The following is a 19,266-nucleotide window of genomic DNA, read 5'->3' on the forward strand; positions in this document are numbered from 1 at the left end:
TGTAAAGCCTTCCTCTCATCTACAGTCAAGTTATCTTTCATTTGGTTTTGTTGTGCACATATTCTACGAAGGTCTCTTTCTACCATTTGCTCATAGTTGTTGATTTCATTATTTACAGGGGGCATGAAAGTACTTTTTCTCTTCAAATTAGTAGTTCCAAACGTGTTTCTTACCATCATTTGTGTTCCTTCCCCCCCCTTGTGGTATAACTGTAAATTCAATTTCCTAATGTAGTATTTCCAATTAATCAACAATTGAGTTACGTCAATTTTGTATGTAGGAACAAAACTGATTCCCTTACTAAAAATATTAAAGTACACTTCACCTATTGACATGTCAGTGTAATTGTAAATTACAAAACCTTCCCTTTTAAGAACTTCACACTTCATTTGAGGACCATTCACTTCTTCACTAGAGACCCTTGGTTGGTCCAAACATTGTGAGTCACCATTTTTATCTATCAACAATAAGTTTACTATTTCAAGATTAGAGGTCCGGTCCTCAGATGTTGTGTCTTCTAATTGGTGTTCAATACTTTTAAGTTGTTCAGTGTTATTGTCTACGGTTATCTGCTCATTATTTTCGATAGACAAACTAGGCCTTTGTTCCACATTCACATCACTTTCATTCCCCATATTCACTACATTTTCAATTTCAATTCCAAAAAAACTTAAATCCAAAGAAAATTGCAAATTAAAATCAACTTTAAACTCAAAACAAGATATAATGTCTATTGGTGATGCCGGTTTCCCCTCCTCGAGGGTACATATTCGATGTTCCCCCTCTGCTGGTTTCCTTTGCTCAAAAGTCTCTTTGACCTGCGGGGGAAATTTTCGTTTTCTAAAAAAACGCCATCCTCTTCCGCTATGGCGGAAACCGCCACTGAATCCATCCTTTCAATTGTATTAATCCTGGAATAACAAGCATCATCACTGACTAGTTAGGAACCTGGTGGATAGGCAGAGCCATTCTGATATTCAAGTGTATCTCTCATGAGCTTTTTTTGCTTGACCATTTTACTACTTTTTACAAACATTTCCACTTTTTTGATGACTTGTTCAAAATTGTTCTTATAATCAAAGAATAACAGGTCAGTCGTAATGCTCGTGTGTAAATAACTAATTTCATTACGTAAAGCAGACAGTTTCTTATTGTTGTTACGAATAATGATGTCAAGCATAAGCATACCTGTGTTGTCGTATAAAGATGTAAGTTCCTTGAAACATTCAGAGCCCACTTCGATACCCATTGGCAATTTCCATATCCGCAAACCTCTAGGCACTTGCTGCAATTCCCTCGACTTGTTCAGAAATGAATTGTCGAGCTGCATAGCTCTATATTTACGGCAAAGCTTCTCGTATTTGTAAATTTGCTCACGGAGTGAAAGCGAGTACTGCTCCTGTACTCGTCCGTTAGTTGTCCTTATTTCCGGTGCCTCCCAGTTAGTGGCAAAACTCGGTGCCTCAAACCATGCACCCAAAACATGGTTCCGGTCGTACCCATTCGGGTTTGTTGAACACGCCGGTCCTTCTGAGTTAACCCTTTCAGGTCTGTCGTTGTTTGAAGTGTCAATAGGGCTCGAATGAATGTCCCTTTGCCCTAGAGTGATACTTTCATTAGAATGCAAGGTGTATAGCCGTACCTCAGTGTCCGATGGGCTCACACCATTCGTATTAACCTGTGATTTAACCTCAGTATATACCTTAGTCAATTTTTTGAGCACGTTAGACAATTCAATCAGGATGTCCTCCATATCTGTTGCTCTCCTCTCCAACACACTGCTGAGTGGAATTAAAGTTGTAAAAAACGAAACAGGATTCCAACACCAGGATCCACAACGATGAAACAAAAACACAGTTATCCACCACAGCAATGGAAGAAAAAACAGTTGCAGCAAATACGAAAAGAAACCCTTTATTGCCACAAGATACAGACTTAGCGCTTTCACCAGTAAACTGGTATCCTCAGAGTCTGTTCTTACACACTTCCTTACACATTAAATACAAAACCATACATCCCCAATCAATCAATTAATCACTCAATTAGACAATTTTGTTCTACCTCATCATTTTTTAAAATATTTATGTATAAAATCTCTTTGTTGTTTATGCCAGTTGCCATTATTATTTGTACAATCTGTTTGATAATTATGTAATGTACCACTTGTATGTACAATTCCAGTTATAAGTAAATTCATGTTCACTTGTATATTTAACATAATTTATACTAGGATTAGTGTGTCCTTTTGTAAAAAATTATTTGTACATATATGTGTATATAAAAATGAAATAAAACTACTATTACAACCAAATGTATACCAAAAAATAATAATAAATAAAACATTTTAGTTCTATTTTATTGCTTTATATTATTGCAGCCCTCAATTTTAGGTGGGGTTTTAAAGAAATATGGTCATTAAGGCCAGGGTATTTAGTGGCATTGAGTCTTATTTGCCACTCTGTTTCCAATACCGCCACCCTGTTGGTAATGTCCCCTGTTGATGATGGCATGACCCTATCTATGATAAAAAACAAAAATTTTTTGAAATTGTTACAAAATCTACTGTGTATATAAAGAGCATTGTGTTCATCTTTATTCCTAATACTTCTAACATGCTCGCCTATTCTCTCCCGTAATTTACGTGTTGTCATGCCTATATAATAATGACACACAGGATGCCAAATATACACAAAACTTGGTGTTACAGTTGCAAACTCGGGCATGCCAAGGTAGCCCTCACACATGTATAACCACCTTCTGCTATAAATCTACAGACATTACAGTTCCCACATTTAGTCATTCTAGATTTAATATATCCTTTGTTTTCCTTCTCAAGTATATTTTTGATGTTCTTCCCCCTACAAAACACTATTTTGGGGTTATTCCCCAAAACTTGCCTCATTTGTTCAGTGAAGCAGTAATTCCAATTCAGCCTTACACTCTCACAGAGGTCTTTAGCCATTTCATTATAATGTACCACAAATGTGAGACTCTCTCTGTCTTTCTATTTCCCCATCTACTTTGATTAGTTGTCAATGCACCCCCACAATTTAGTATAGGTGTATACACTGTCCTTCTTTTCCTATAAATTTCTTTCTTTGTTCTCAGTAATAGTTTCAAGGGGTATCCTCTTTCCAGAAATAATCCAATGAGGACATACATTTCCTTCTTAAAAATCATGTCTGAACTCACCAACCTGGAGAGTCTCACCATTTGCCCCTTAATGAGTCCTTTCCTTTGGTGGTATGGGTGGCAACTCGAAAAATGCAGCATAGAATTGGAAAAACTAGGTTTCCTATATATGTTACTTGTTAGTATTCCCTCCTGTTTAAAAATGTTAATATCTAGGAAGTTGATCGAAATTGGGTTCCACTTATATGTGAATTTAAAGAACTCTGTGGCCTGATTTAAGTGAACCACAAATTTGTTTATGTCGTCCTCACTTCCCTTCCATAGGATCAGGATATCATCCAGGAACCTACAGTACAACATGATGTGTACATTGAATGCAGATGTTATAATGTGTCTTCTTTCCCACGCTAGCAGTACTAAGTTTGCAAACATCTTGCCCCATTGCCACTCCATTTATCTGCTCCTCAAAACTGAGGAAGTTGTTTGTCAAAATTATTCTCATAGAGTCTGTCACTAATTTGAGTTTTCCCTGATCAAAATGTACTAGGATAATGACCATAATGGCTGTTTAAGTCTAGGCATGCATCCCAGATGTCTGACAAGTGCTGGTACCCTTGGTAATTATAAGCAAGGGCCTGGGAATGAACCATTTACAGGCTGCCTGTGCCCATTAGAGACATGGGTGCCAAATCAGTCCCACAGTTCAGCCCCCCCCCCCAGTACACACCCACCCACACACAAGGGTAGTTTTACCTCTTTGGACTTGAATTTTATGCAAGAAAAACTATTACCTCCATTCAAACCAGAGAACTTGGTACATGTAATGTTCTCATAAACACAGTGTTTCTGATGGCCATCACCTCAACCACAAGAGTTTCAGAATTTCAGTCCCTGAGAAGTAAGGGGGAACCCTTTTTTTGGTTTTCCACTTGAACAGGGTTACCTTGTGCATCAGCCCATCATTTATGCCAAAAGTCATGACAGAAGTTGCCTTTAGTCAGACCATCCATCCCCAGTATTATTTCATGGGTCACAAAAAAAAAGGAAAAAGTACTCAGTTCTATAGAATGCAGAGGCAGTTGTTAGTGTCTAGGCAGGACCAAGGAATACAGAAAATAAGATCAGATTTTTGTGGTCTTAGCTGAGAAAAAGAATGTTGCATACTTCCAAGCCATCTAAGTGGATCTTGTATTACATTATTTTCTGCCATAAGTTCTGTGACTGGCAATTACCAGGAGAGTGGTTTCATTTCACTAGAGGTACAGCAGTGATTGTAGGCTTCTTGATGCAGGTGGTGGCTGCTAGTGGTATTTTGTAAGCAGACACTATATCCCCATCAGTATCCTCTCCAAGTATTTAAATGAGGACAATTCCATCTACTGTTAGGGTAATATTTGTAGCAGCAACCCTGAAAGGTGTTTGCCTTCCTTCCGAAGAATGTCAGCCACCCGAAGAACTAAAAGGGTAAGCTTTGGATTTCATCCCTGAAGTTATGACTGCAGCACTGAGTTGCACAAAAAACATATTATAGTTGTTAACTTAATGTAATTGTAGATGTTTGAGCATAGTCACTGCTGCAGTATAGTTTTTCACTGTTCTTCCCCTTATTGGAGGCTTTCAGGACTGGGATGGGGCACTCTTTATTCCCACCCCCATTCTGTTTCTGACTTCAGCCTGCACTCTTGTATTGTCTCCCTTGTAGCTTACATAGGAGCCCTGCTTGAGATAGCATTCAGAGGTTGAAGGCCTCCTAGTAGGACATACTGTGCCAGAAAAGGAAATGCACCAAGTCAGAGCTTTCCTTGGATGAAGACTGGAGAGAACAGAACCTCACTAGGTCGTCCTTTGTGCTGTGATAAGATATCTTGGGAGGGGGGCAGAGAGCTTTGAAATTGGTAGGATGTAGGACTCCACCTTTGGCAGAGGTTCCTGATATGACTGCAGCAGTGACTAAACTTGAACATCTGTAGTTGATAAAACAACGGTACTTAACATCTTTCCATTCCAAAAACCTTAAACCTTTTTATATGTTCCCCTGCCATTACTCAGACCTTTTAGTGCAGTACCAGCCATTAGGTTTTGCTGATCAATGTGTCGAGAATTGCAGTATTTAAACTTCTTAATTTGCTAATACAGTATTCCTGCATTTCATTTCAATAGTTGATTTTTTTAAGAAATTGTTTGCTATGTGGTTTGATTGCTGATGATGGAGAATGTGGTAATCCCACACACACTTTGTGCATTTAATAAATTAATTTAAATTAATTTGTTAACTTGGTAAGGGAACTGGTGGTCAAGGACCCTTTCCAGCCACAATGCAGACTGCAAGGGTAAATACAGTATATATGAATGTTTTAGTCATCCAGCACATTTTTTTGGAGGTAATAGTAATCCAGACTACCTGGAAAACAGACTTCATAAAGAGAAAGATCAGAGATCAGGTTTAGATCTTGAATCGTGGCACTGTGAGGGGAGCAGTCTTAACTGTCCCCCACCCACACAAATGCATTAGATTGTAAAAACAATTTTATTGTTATCCTTATCTTCACTTATTGATACATCCATGTCATTTCCTTGTTTTGAGTATATTCTCTACACACTTTACTTGGGAGTGCCCACCTGTAACATTAATATATGTATGTGTGTGTGTGTTGGTGTGTGTGTATATATATATATATATTTTTTTTTTTTTTTTTTTTTTTTTTTTGAGATCACAGTTGTGGAGAAAGAGTAGATGATGATAAGACATCAAATCACTGATCCATTTTCTCTTTCAGGGTCTTGTAGAGTCATGCAGGTCTGAATAGCCTCTTTCTACAGTTTAGGACTGAAGGAGACTGTATAAGAGTGTTGCTGTGTTTGTAGGACAAGTAATAATTTGGAGGGAAATGCTTCCCAGAGACAAGTACTGAGTAAGAGATGCGGACTGAAAACAAAAGAATCAGTTAAACGTGACAGCATTTTGTAGGAGATGCTTTTGTTTGGAAAGCATGAAGGGAAGAATGAGTGTGAAACTTGGTACAGATGCTTAAAAAATAATAAGGGATTTTGTTGAACTGGAGGAGGAGATGTTATGATGGATGGACCCCAAATGCACATTTGTGGTAGTGTTCAATTTGAAGGGATGTCCTGTTAAAATCGTGTTCCCTTCTGAGTGGATCACAGTGAACAGCACTGTTGTCTCAATATTATGATTCTTTTCTGAATTTTTTGCAATCTCCTTTGGCACTGCATTGCAGGTTTCATTTTAAACGTGCATTTGTGAAACAACTTAAGATGGCCATTATACTTTATTTTATTTTGACGTTTGTTGACCAGGATAGTCCAACTGAGCTAAAGCCCTTTTTCAGCGGAGGCCCAGGGAGAAAAGCTCCACAGTAAAATACAAATTAGTACATACAGTAGTACTATATGCAAACATTAGATGTAAAACATTGTGACGCACATCTGTTTGATAGAAATTTTTAGTTGAACATAGGTACAGTGAGTAAAATAAATGCAGCCTTGTCATATTATTTAAACAGACACACACACACACACACACACACACATAGATATATATATATATATATATATATATATATATATATATATATATATATATATATGTATACATATATATATATATATATATATATATATATGTATGTATATAGATAGATATATAGTAAGAAACATAATTATAGTAAAGTGCAAGGAAACAATCCTGTTGGTAAAAAGGGAGCTTAAAAAAAATGGAAGACTGCTGTCAGTATTGGAGATTAAATGAGAAGTGAATATGTTCTATAGGGAGCTATGGTAGGAGAATAAAATTAGAGAAGGATTAGGTAATAAGTGGTCAGGATGGGAAGGGAGGGTAATGTGAGAAAGAAGCTTAGGTGAAGAGAGTAGAGAAGCATAAGGAATGGGATGAGCTAAATGGGAGCTGATAAGGTAGTTGTAAAACAGCACAAATGTGATCTTAACATACAGCTTCGTTAGTGCAAGTGCTGAATTACATAGGTAACCCATCAGTAATTGTATTACAAAATCAGGAACAACCCCACAAGAAAATGGGCACATTCTTAAACCACTTCTGAAGTTCTGAAGGTCTTACGAACATAGGTGTCTTATTTACAGCCATTGAGTAGGGACACCAGATGACATAGTGTACTGGGAGCTGAACAGAGAACTTTACAAGGATTTGAACTTGCTTAAAGTTTTCATGAATGCAGTTTGTTGGAATAGTTTGAAAAATTAAATTTGATTACCTGCTTCTGTCTGTACACAAGTGGAGGCAAGGTGTAAAGTCATTTTATTTCTTACCACAGTGTATATGGAAATATCTTTAGACGGCAAAAACTTAAGAAACTGCATTATAGTATGACCCTAGCTTACTTTCTGACCTGTTCAAAAGGGAGTACTGCCTTGATTTTTTGAAGTTCTTTAAAGCAGCACTAGTCTCTAAAACAGAGTTGCATTTTTTAAATATACATTTTACCAGTCTGTTGGATGTGTGTGTAAACTGCAGATTTGCAAGTTAGTAAAGCTAGGTGTGGAATGCTTATTTAATGTTATTGAACTTGACATTCATTTGCACTCACTTTCTAATTAGTGTTGTAGCACTGAACAGCAAAGTTTCTGAGAAGCAGAAGTCATAAAATGAGAATGTTTTGGGATGACATGAGCAGATTAGGTGGAGCTGTGTTAGCAGTTATTGCACTTATCAGAGACTTGTCCGTGTTAGTATTTTTTAAATAAATACAGAGAATGTGAGTTTAATACTAACTGTTCCATTGTTAGTAAACTCCCATGACTTGAATAGAGGATCCCCCACATGAGCCTATTAAAGCATTATACAGGCAAACTGCAGAGGATAATTGTAAAATTCATGGTGAAAATTCTGAAAACATGGCTTATTTTAATTTATGCAGTACGCATGGGATGGATTCATGTATGACAAAAGCAGTTAATCCTCATCCTTTGAAGTGAATTTGGCCCCCACCCCCACCTTCCCTCAGGAAATACCATCAAATACAACTACCCCTGCTATCACTAGGTAACAGGTCCTTAATGTCTGTAAGACCAAGAACACTGCATCATTGGGCCCAGAATGCATCTCAGGATGCCTTTTGAATAGCATGAAACATGACCTGTCAGCCTGTCTGGAATTGCTATTTTATCTGTAGCCTACAAACAGGCTTTGTGCCTCACAAATGCAGCAACAGTCTTTCTGCACAAAGGTGGGTCATCTACATACCCATACATCTGACTAGTCTCATATGCAAAACCATGGAAAGAATTATGGAAATGATCAGTAATGACATAGGAAACCCCCAGACACTGGACCCAACCTGTTTTGGTTTTGTCAAGGGCAGGTCATGTCTACTGAATCTGGAGGACTTCTTTGAGAAGATCACCAAAGCAGTGGATGATGACAAAATGGTTCACACTGCCTACCTTGACCTGGCAGCCATTTAAGTTCATAGGTGTTTACTAGGCTAACGACCAGAAGGGCCTTTTTAAGCCTAGCCATGCATCCCAAATCTCTGACAAGTTCTGATACCCTTGATAAGTGTAAGCATTGACCTGGGAGATGAACCATTTAGAAGGTTACCTGTTGGCATTAGAGACATAGGTGCCAAACCAGGGATGGATTTCCGGTTTCCCATCCAGTTGTCCAAGTTGCACTTGAATTGGGTTAGGGAGGAACTCTGCTGTACATGGATGGGGGGGGCCTGTTCCATAGACAGGGTAGACTCTGGGATACATACCTATCTCTCCAGCAGGTCCTATTTATATCACAGGCAAGGTTCAAGTCTTTAGAACGTGTAATTCATTTGACACAATTCCCCACTTGGGCATTGTTGACAAACTCAAGAGGTTAGGTTATAAACCTTTGTCACCTGGTGGATAGCCAGCTGGCTCACAGACAGGACCCAGGAAGTTAGAATTGGAGAGTCACTGCTACAAAGAAGTCAGTCACAAGTGGAGTCCGTCAGGGATCAGTCTTAGGACCCCTCCTTTTTGGCATTTACTTCACTGAAGTCAAGGTCAGTGTCAGTGGCCTCTGACTCACTAAATTTGCTGATCATTACAAATTCGGAGCAGTCCTAAAATCCCCCACTGATGCAGATGATGTCCTTCTATTCCTGTGTTGCAATATTCCACGTGTGGGTTTACTCCTCTTGCTTCGCGTACGTCCAGCCTTATGCAAACGTTTTCAGTCCCTACATGGTGTGTGGGACATCTGACGTGGCTTAAGGAACATGGGCCATAAAAGTGACTTCTGCATGCACCAGCCCTAAGAACTTCTCAGCTGCCAGTCATTTTCCAGGTGTCCCTGCTCTCGCTACTGTTGGAGTTGAGAAATCAGACAAGTATCCTGTTGGGGAACCTTTCAGTCCTAGTCCTATTTTCTTTATTGTATTACCTGTTCATGTCATCCAGAAAGGGCATGTGTCCGTGTGACTGGCACATTCCTCACAGGGATGCCCACAGTCAGTCTCTCTTCTGTTTGGGGCAGTCACACGACTACAAGGCCTGTCCAATTTGTCATGCATTTGTGCCCAAAACTTTGCGTAGTCATTTGCATACACTAATCCTATACTTAGAAAATAAAAAACGTTTCCGTCTCATATTGAAAGAATTTCTGAATCTAGGAACTATAGAACTAGTTCCCTCAGGACAGGAAGGACAAGGCTTCTATTCTCGTCTATTCTTAGTTCACAAAAAGGATGGCCCTTAGAGGCCAATCCCGGATTTATCCCTTCTGAACCTGTTCCTAAAGGTTCCGTCCTTCAGGATGCTCTTCCTTCAAACTCTTCTACCCCTCATTTCCCCCCCAAGCCTTCATGGTCATTCTGGAGCTAATGGATGCTTGCTTGCACATTCCTGTCAGGCCCTCCCACAGGAAGTTTCTGTGCTTCACTGGCCACTCTTCATACTTTCAGCTTACAGCCTTGCCCTTTGGCTTGTCTGTGATTCCCAGAGTATTTACAAAGTGCTTGGCCCCAGCCATTGCCTATTGCAGAACCAAGGGAGTCCAAATCTACCCTTACCTGGACGACATTCTCATTCTGGCAGAATCAGAGTCCACCCTACAAACCCATCTCAAGGTCACTATGACTTTCCTTCACAACTTAGGCTTCAAACTCAACCTACAAAAATTCTCTCCTCTTCCTCAGCAGGACAAAGTTTTCCTAGGCTGCAGGATCAGAACAGACCCGATGAGCTCCTTTCTCCCACCAGACAAAGCGCAGTCTCTCTCCACCCTTTTTCAAAGTCTACTTTCAGACTCTCATCTCTCGGGAAGACAGTTTCTAAAAAGTCGTAGGTCTCATGGCAGCTACTGTTCCCCTGCTCCCATTAGCCAGGATGCACATGAGAAAATTCCAGTGGCACCTAAGGAATGTGTGGTCTCAGAGCCAACATCCACTAGACAGACTTATCCCCCTTCTGCCCTGCTTAAAAACAGAAGTGGTGGATTCAGCAAATCGTACAGAACCGGGGCATTCCTCTTCATCTCCGACCCACCACTCAATCCATGCACACAGATGCATCAGACCTAGGGTGGGGGGTAACGGTAAAGGACTTCAGGAAGCGTTGGACCCCTGCCCTGCAAAAGCAACATATCAATGTCAGAGAAATGACTGCAGTCTTGCTGGCTCTAAAAGCTTTCCTTCCCATCTTGCAACCAGGGCTGCTCCACATTGAGACAGACAACACAACTGTCATGCGGTACCTCAACAGACAAGGAGGGACAAAGGCATACCAGTTATGCCGGATTACCCTACAAATCTGGGATCTAGCAGCCAATCAGAACCTTTTCCTGCCTCTTACATACCCTCTCAGGAAAACAAGCAGGTGGACTTGCTCAGCAGAACATCCTCTCAACAACAAAAATGGATGTTGCATAGGGAAACCTTCTTGGACATCGTCCACCAGTGGGGCACACCTCAAGTGGATCTGTTTGCCCCCCCCCCCCCAGAACAGACAACTAAACAAATTCTGCAACAAACTAGGAAAAAAACAAAAAAAGACTGCAAACCGCTAAAACTCCACAAGAAGCAGGTAGAATACACACAGAAATCATGTTTATTCCAAACAGGCATGCAATGAAAGTAAGCGCTTTCGTCTTGTCTCAGTGGACAAGACTTCCTCAGACTAATAACAAGAACAATTACACAACCATATTTAACCAAAAAAATAAGTTAATTGATTACTTAACCACATGATAACCCACTGTATAAAAGTTTAAAGGTGCAGCACTTCCCTACCAAAAATATAACTAGAACTACAATACCCACAAAAACAGAAATGTAAACCACCAGAATTCATTACAAAACATTGTGTTCATGAAAATTCATCATAAATGTGAAACACTATAATTGCCCATAGCCAAGAATATTGCACAAATAAAGTAGCATATTTTAGAAAGTAACATTTTAAAAAATAGCATATTTTTAAAAGCATATTTTAAAAAGAATGGGGGATATATAATAATGTGAGCTAAAATATATATATATAAGAAATACAATGTGTATTACAGATGCATTAAATCAAAATTAACTAATACATTGATAAAAGCATAAAAATGAATAAGTATGTATGCATGAAATGAACGAATATATAGTATTAGAAAAATCAAACTAGATAACGCACTAGCTAAACATATTCGAGAAAATCCTGAACATGGTTTCACTTTTACAGCTATTGGTCAGGTTGAACGTGACCTTAGAGAGATGGACCCTTGTCTTTGAGACTTGAATTGCGGGAGCTAGTGTGACAAATTAAAGTTAATGCATATAATTTGCCCGGTTTAAGTGACCTCTGTTCCCTAGCTTGTGTGTTGAAATTAAGGAGTCTGCAAAGATAAAGTAATTTTATATATATTCATTCATTTCATGCATACGTATTTATTAATTTTTATGCTTTTATCGATGTATTAGTAAATTTTGATTTAATGTATCTGTAATATACATTGTATTCTTAATATGTATGCATATATATATATATATATATATATATATATATATATTTTTTTTTTTTTTAGCACACATTATGTAATCCCCTTTCTTTTTAAAATGTGATACATTTTTTAAAATATGCTATTTTCTAAAATATGCTACTTTATTTGTGCAATATTATTAGCTATGGGCAATTGTGCAATAGTGTTTCACATTTATGATGAATTTCAGTGAACATTGAATGTTTTGTAATGAATTCTGGTGGGTTAATACATTTCTGTTTTGGTGGCTGTTCTAGTTCTAGTTATATTTTTGGTAGGGAAGTGCTGCACCTTTAAACTTTTATACAATGGGTTATCATGTGATTAATCAATTAACTTATTATTTTTTTGGTTAAATATGGTTGTGTAATTATTATTAGTCTGGGTTATCATGTGATTAATCAATTAACTTATTTTTTTGGTTAAATATGGTTGTATAATTATTGTTATTAGTCTGAGGAAGTCTTGTCCATTGAGACATGATGAAAGCTCTTACTTTCATTGTATACCCGTTTGGAATAAACTTGATTTCTGTATGGATCCTAGCTGCTTCTTATGGAGTTTTAGCAGTAAACAAATTCTGCACCGGGGATCATACTCCGCTAGCCTGGAGAGTGAATGCCTTCAGCTTTCCATGGAAGGGAATGTTCCTGTACGTCTTTCCTCCCTTCCCTCTAATACAAAAGGTCCTTCTGAAGATCAAGAAGAACCAACCAAAAATCTTGCTGGTGACTCTCTATTGGCCAAGACAACACTGGTTTCCCCCTTCTTAATTCCTTAGCCAAGGGCAATCACCACAATTTACCCCACAAGGTGGACCTACTAACACAACAAAAGGAATCTCTCATTCACCCCAGCTGCTTTTGCTGTAGCTAACTCTTTGGGTGATCAACTTCTGATCCCTTTTGGACAACATTACTCAGAGGACATGCTCTCAGTCCTGAGGGAGGCCAGGAAACCAACCACTAGGAAAAACTATTTGTTTAAATGGCGGAGATTCTCAAAATGGTGTTCCCTTAAGGATAGGGACCCTTTTCAGGTGGATTCCTCACTCGTGCTTAGATATATATGTGAGCTCATTAAGGAAGGACCATCATATTAAAGTCCACATTTCTGCCTTTTTAGTTTGCTTGCCATTACAGCCACCACTGCTTTCCAGACTGGACTTTAAACTTTTCCCGAGAGGGGTCTTGCATATCAGACTACCAAGAAAACCCATCCTTCTTCCCTGGGATGTCACTTTTATGCTGGAAAAACTCACCTTACCTCCTTTTCACTCAGCCAACACAGCTTCTCTACAAACGTGCACATGGAAAAACATTCTTTTAGTGGCCATTTCCTCCGCTAGAAAAGTGTCTCAAATACAGGTCCCCATGGCCTATCCTCCTTATACCACCTTCCACACTCACAGGGTGACCTTGCACACAAACCTTTCCTTTATTCCCAAAGTGGTGAATGAACTATCCTTCAACCAGTCCATTCACTTACCTACCTTCTTCCTCTCTTCAGCTAATACCGCAGAGAGGATCCTTCATTCCCTAGATGTGCATAGGCAACTGAGATTCTACTTGGACAAAACTAAGTCCTTCAGAAAATCTGACCAACTCTTCATCTCCTTCCACCCCAGGGCTCTGGGTAAGGCAGTCTCCAAACAAACCGTTTCCTGTTGGATCAGGAAATCCATTCTGTTATGCTACTCACATCATGACAAACAATTGCCTCAAGGAGTTAGAGCTCATTCCACTAGAGGCATGGCTACCTCCAAGGCCTTTCTTAGAGGGCTGGACACAGCCTCCATAATGGAAGCAGCTACCTGGTCTACATTTCACACTTTCACAAAACACTACAGGCTAGAGCAGGTCCAGAGCAGTATTTGCCAGGGCAATCCTGCAGGGATTCTTGGAATCCTCTACCTTTGCCCCCCCCCCCCCTTCACTCCTTCTAGCTGTTGTGGTACTCTCCCACAGTATGACTACTGCAACATAGGAGTAGAAGGACATAGAATAGTTGTGTAAATCTTACCACAACCATAATGTCTTTCTCTTCCATGTTGCAGTATTCCTTCCCAGCCTCCATACCCCCTTTTTTCTGTCCTTACTGGATGGTTGGTGTTTGATCTCTGTATCCACTCCCTAAAGGCTATTCTGTACACCCTTTCAGGGACATTTGCTCCTTAGCCTCAACTTGTTCTTTTCTGCACCTTATCCTGGGCTCAAGTTCTGAGATCTGTGCGTGCAGATGTGTCACATTTATGATATAAGGAAAAAAAAAAAGAAGAAGAAAAAAAGGAGCTACAAGCTGCCAAACTGCCAATCTTTATTGTGTTCTGGTACCTTGGCTAAAATGCTTTCAGAGGAATAATTCAAATGCACAATGCAGAAAATGTATACACCTTCTCAGAATATTTAATTGAATAAATAATTACATCACTAAATACGTGATCGTCATAGAAACACAGACTTGCATTGCATATTCAAATTCACTTCCAAATTTACCCTCTAGGGGCCAGTGTACCAATATTTAAAATAAACCTACTTTTCGTAGCTAATAGTTTTTGTGCAAAATTATCTCCCCCTTTGTTCCCAGGACTAGCTAATACACAAACATAAAGAATCATCCTTTCCCTTATGCATTTCATGAAAGTGGTCAGCAATGGGGCTTATTTCTGTAATTTTTATTATCCTTTAAATGTTCTAAAATTCAAATTTATTTTTTGCAACATAACGTACCCTATTAATGCTAGTACCAGAAAGATTCTTCAGTTCAAAATAAGTTTGATTGTCAGTCTTGTGGAGTGTACATAGTGGTTGTGAGTGCATACCATCTAAGTGGTATGTTGGTCAAACTAAAAGGATGATTAAAATTCAAATTTTAGAACATTTGAGGGATATTAAGAATTATAGAAAGGAAAGCCCCATTGCTGACCACTTTCATGAAATGCATAAGGGAAAGGATGATTCTTTGTTTGTGTGTTAGCTAGTCCTGGGAACAAAGGGGGAGGTAATTTTGCACAAAAACTATTAGCTATGGAAAGTGCGTTTATTTTAAATTTTGGTACATTGGCCCCTAGAGGGTTAAATGTGGAAGTGAATTTGAATGTGTAATGCAAGTCTGTTTCTATGACGATCACGTATTTAGTGATGTAATTATTTAATTATTCAATTAAATATTTTGTGAAGGTGTATACATTTTCTGCATTGTGTGTTTGAATTGTTCCTCCGAAGGCATTTTAGCCAAAATACCAGAATACAATAAAGTTTGGCAGCTTGCAGCTCCTTGGTTCGTTTTTTCTTGTGCTTTGTGGTTGGCTTGTTTTTCAGTATGTCACATTTATGGTCCCTGGTTTATGGCCCCCTGCGTGTGACGTTCCATGCACCTACAGCAGTCAGGCTTAAGCATTTGTTTAGTAGCAGACATCGGGTTGCCTGAGGCGGGAAATCCCACAGTATGAATAATGCAACATGGAAGAGAAGGACATCTATGGTTATGGTAAGATTTTACACAACTATTCTTTATGATGCTGCTGAAACCTCAGGTAGGTCAGCAGCATTAGCATCTTTCTTAAAGCGGTATTCCTGGTTCCGCCTACAGCCCCTTTCTGAGGACTTTAGGGCAAAGCTTATTGATGCACCCCTGGACAATTCAGCCTTGTTTGGTGCAAATGTGGCCGACCTCTTTAAGTCACTGCAGCAAAAAGGAAAGGAAATGCAGGACTCCCATACCAACATTTCAAAGAAATTACCCAGCTAAAACTCAGTTCGTAAATAAGCACTCTCGCCCTGCAGCTCCTTCCAGAAGTAGAAAACCCACCACAAAGCCCCCCCCCTCCAGCTACAGCTTCACTTTTCTCTAGCCAGAGGATCACCCTTTCAAGGTAGGGCAGGTAGCATCTGACTACATGCCTACCTTGCCCCCTCCACCCCCTCTCTCACTGCTTCCCTGTGTGGACTCGCATCACATCAGACAAATGGGTCTTGTTCATCCTTCAAAATGGTTACTTCATGACCTGCCCCCTGAGCGAAGGGGCATCCCAAACCCACAACAGAAGAGGTGCACCTCCTGTATTCTGTGTTGCAAGCACTGCTGGCCCAGGGCATCATCGAATCTGTGCCCTCAGATGCAAAAGGAAGAGGTTTCTACTCCAGGATTTTCCTGGTTCTCAGAAAAGGCGGACCATGGAGACCAATTATAGACCTCTGCTGTCTCAACATTTTCCTGAAGGTCACTACCATCAGGATGTTGACCTTACCTTCCTTTCCCCTCCTACTCCACCAAGGGTTCATGGCCACCCTAGATGTAAAGGATGCTTGTCTACCCATCCCCCTAAAGCCCACATTCAGGGGATATCTGAGGTTCTTGGGGGACACTTCTCACTTTCAGTTTTCTGCCTTGCCCTTTGGGCTTTCCACTGCTCCCAAGGTTTTTACCAAATGCTTGGCTCCAGTGATTGCTTACTGAAGGACAAAGGGAATCCAAGTATTCCCTTACCTGGACGACTTGCTAATCCAGGCAGGCAACAAGGAGAGACCCTCCTGCTACATATACAACTGTAGTGTCCCTCCTACAGTCCCTGGGATTCCAGATACATTTCCCAAAATCCCAGCTGGAATCTACACAAGACATCATCTTCCTGGGGTGCAGAATTCACACAGACCTTATGAAAGCCTACCTTTCCCCCCAAAGAATGCAAACCTTAACAGAGCATCTGCTTCTGGTCCTTCAATCTACAGAATTGACAGCAAGGCAATACCTCAGACTCCTGGGCTACATGGCAGCCACTGTCACCATGTTACCATTAGCAAGACTGCATTTGAGAAAGTTACAGTGGTGTCTTCGGTCAGTCTGGACCCAGCACTCCCATCCTGTCGAGTACAGGGTTCCCCTCCTCCCATGTCTTAAAAAGGAAATCCAGTGGTGGCTGCCACAAGTGACCCACAACCCAGTTCTTACCCCCCTCCAACCACTCGTCATCCACACAGATGCCTCAGACTTGGGCTGGGGAGCAACTCTGAGCAATTAAAGGGTGCAGGGCCTGTGGCCAAAGCCTCACAAACTAGAGCACTTCAATGTTCGAGGGGTGAGGGAAATTCTTCTGGCCCTTCAGGCCTTCCTACCTTACCTCCAGCAAGGTCCATTGAAGATTTTCACAGATAACACCACTGTCCTGTGGTATCTCAACAAACAGGGAGGGACCAAATCATGCTTTGCAGACTGGCCCTTCTAGTGTGTTTACTAGCCACCTCATAGGGAGTGACCCTCTAGGCGGTCTACATCCCCTGTCTCCACAACTCCCAAGCAGACTGAGCAGAACCATCACAAACAACCACGAATGGATGCTTCACAGGAATGTCTTCCTGGAATCTGGTCCACCAGTGGGGTACACCTCAAATAGACCTGTTTGCCACCTCCATCAACAGGCAACTTCCTGGCTTTTTCACTAGGATACCAGACCCACAGGCACTGGCAACAGATGTCTTCTCAATCTCCTGGAAAGGGAAATACCTATATGCTTCCCCTCCCCCCTCCTGCTCATTCAGAAGGTCTTGCTGAAAATCCAGCAGGCCACTCCAAAAGTTTTTTTGGTGACTCCCTACTGGCCCAGACAGCACTGGTCACCCCTACTCCTACAGCTGTCCAAGGGCAGTCACCACAAGTTATAGTGGACCTCCTCACACAACACAAGGGATCCTAGATTCACCCACAGTGGCAGCTTCTGCACCTCACCCTGTGATTGATAGGATTCTGATCCCCTTCAAATCCCCTTCAGACACCTTTACAACTAGGATGTGCTCAATGTCCTGCAGGAGGCCAGGAAACCAAATACTAGAAAATTCCACCTTTCTGAGTGGAAAAGATTCACTTTATGGTGTCGCAAAAGACAGCTGGATCCGCTTTCTAGCGAGAGCACCGTTTTGTCCTGTCTTTACCTGTGTGAGCTACTGCAGAATGGTTTAGCTTATTCTTCCATCAAAGCTCATCTGTCTCCAATTTCAGCATGCCTTCCTCTGGATCACCCACTACCATCCAGACTCCCTTCTAAGATCTTTAAGGGAGTACTTCACCTCAGACCTCCCAGGAAACCATCTCCTCCTTGGGATCTTAACTATGTTCTGGAAAAGCTTACACTGTCTCCCTTTGAGCCAGCAGACAAAGCTTCTCTAAAATATTACACATGGAAAACTGTACTGCTAGTGGCCCTGACCTCAGTCAGAAGGTAACTCTGGTTCTACCTGCATAAAATCAAGTCCATCAGACAGGCTGACCAGCTTTTCGTTTCCTTCCACCCTAGAGCTCTGGGGAAGGCAGTATCCAGACAGACCATATCTGCCTGGATCTCCAAGGCCATCACCTTTTGCTACCAAATCCATGGTAAATCTCTGCAAGGTGCAGTTAAAGCACACTCCACCAGAGCTATGGCCTGTTCAGAAGCCTTTTTTAAGGGCCTAGATACCTCTACTGTCTTAGAGGCAGGTACTTGTTCTTTAGTTCACACCTTCACCAAACACTACAAACTAGACCACATTTCTAGTTCCAGGGCAGGGTTTGCCAGGGCTATCCTTCACGGATTCCTGGAGTCTGCTTCTAGACCACCTCCCCAGGCACAGTGAGCTTTGGCACTCGCCCATATGTAGAGTACTGCAAAATTGGAGTAGAAGAACAGAGAGAAAAGTTGTGTAAAATCTTACCATACCAGAGATGTCCTTCTCTTCCATGTTGCAGTATTCCTTCCCACCCTCCTTCCCCTCCTATAAGGTTGCATTTCTCTTTCTGGGTGGCAGTGGACTGGCATTGCCCTTATTAGGACTGGCTCCGACTGGGGCTTTCAGTTCTGAGGGCTGGGGCATGCTGACGTCACTTTTATGGCTCACATTGCCCACAACCATGTCAGACGCCCTACTCACTCCAGAAGGACTGAAAACCTTTGTATACTGGCCGTATGACGAGAGGAGTAAACCCATATGTAGAATACTGCAACATGGAAGAGGACATCTGTGGTTATGGTAAGATTTTACACAACTTTTCTTTCCGGGAGTTCATGATTTTATAGATTCAACACTGTGGTCTCTCTTACAAAAGTCGACTTTATGGTAATTTGACTTAATGGAGAGCCATTGTTGGACCCCACCCTGACTAATGTCTTCCAT

At 40.8% G+C, this 19,266-nt stretch overlaps 1 protein-coding gene across 1 annotated transcript in view; it reads left to right on the forward strand.

The window, feature by feature from the left end:
* SF3B1 (splicing factor 3b subunit 1) overlaps positions 1 to 19,266 on the forward strand; it is a 1,956,191-nt gene that overhangs the window by 1,675,066 nt on the left and 261,859 nt on the right. The window lies entirely within an intron of this gene.

The sequence above is a fragment of the Protopterus annectens genome, chromosome 2.part0, assembly GCF_019279795.1.
Source record: "Protopterus annectens isolate FY-2018-M chromosome 2.part0, PAN1.0, whole genome shotgun sequence".
NCBI classification, from domain to species: Eukaryota; Metazoa; Chordata; order Ceratodontiformes; family Protopteridae; genus Protopterus; species Protopterus annectens.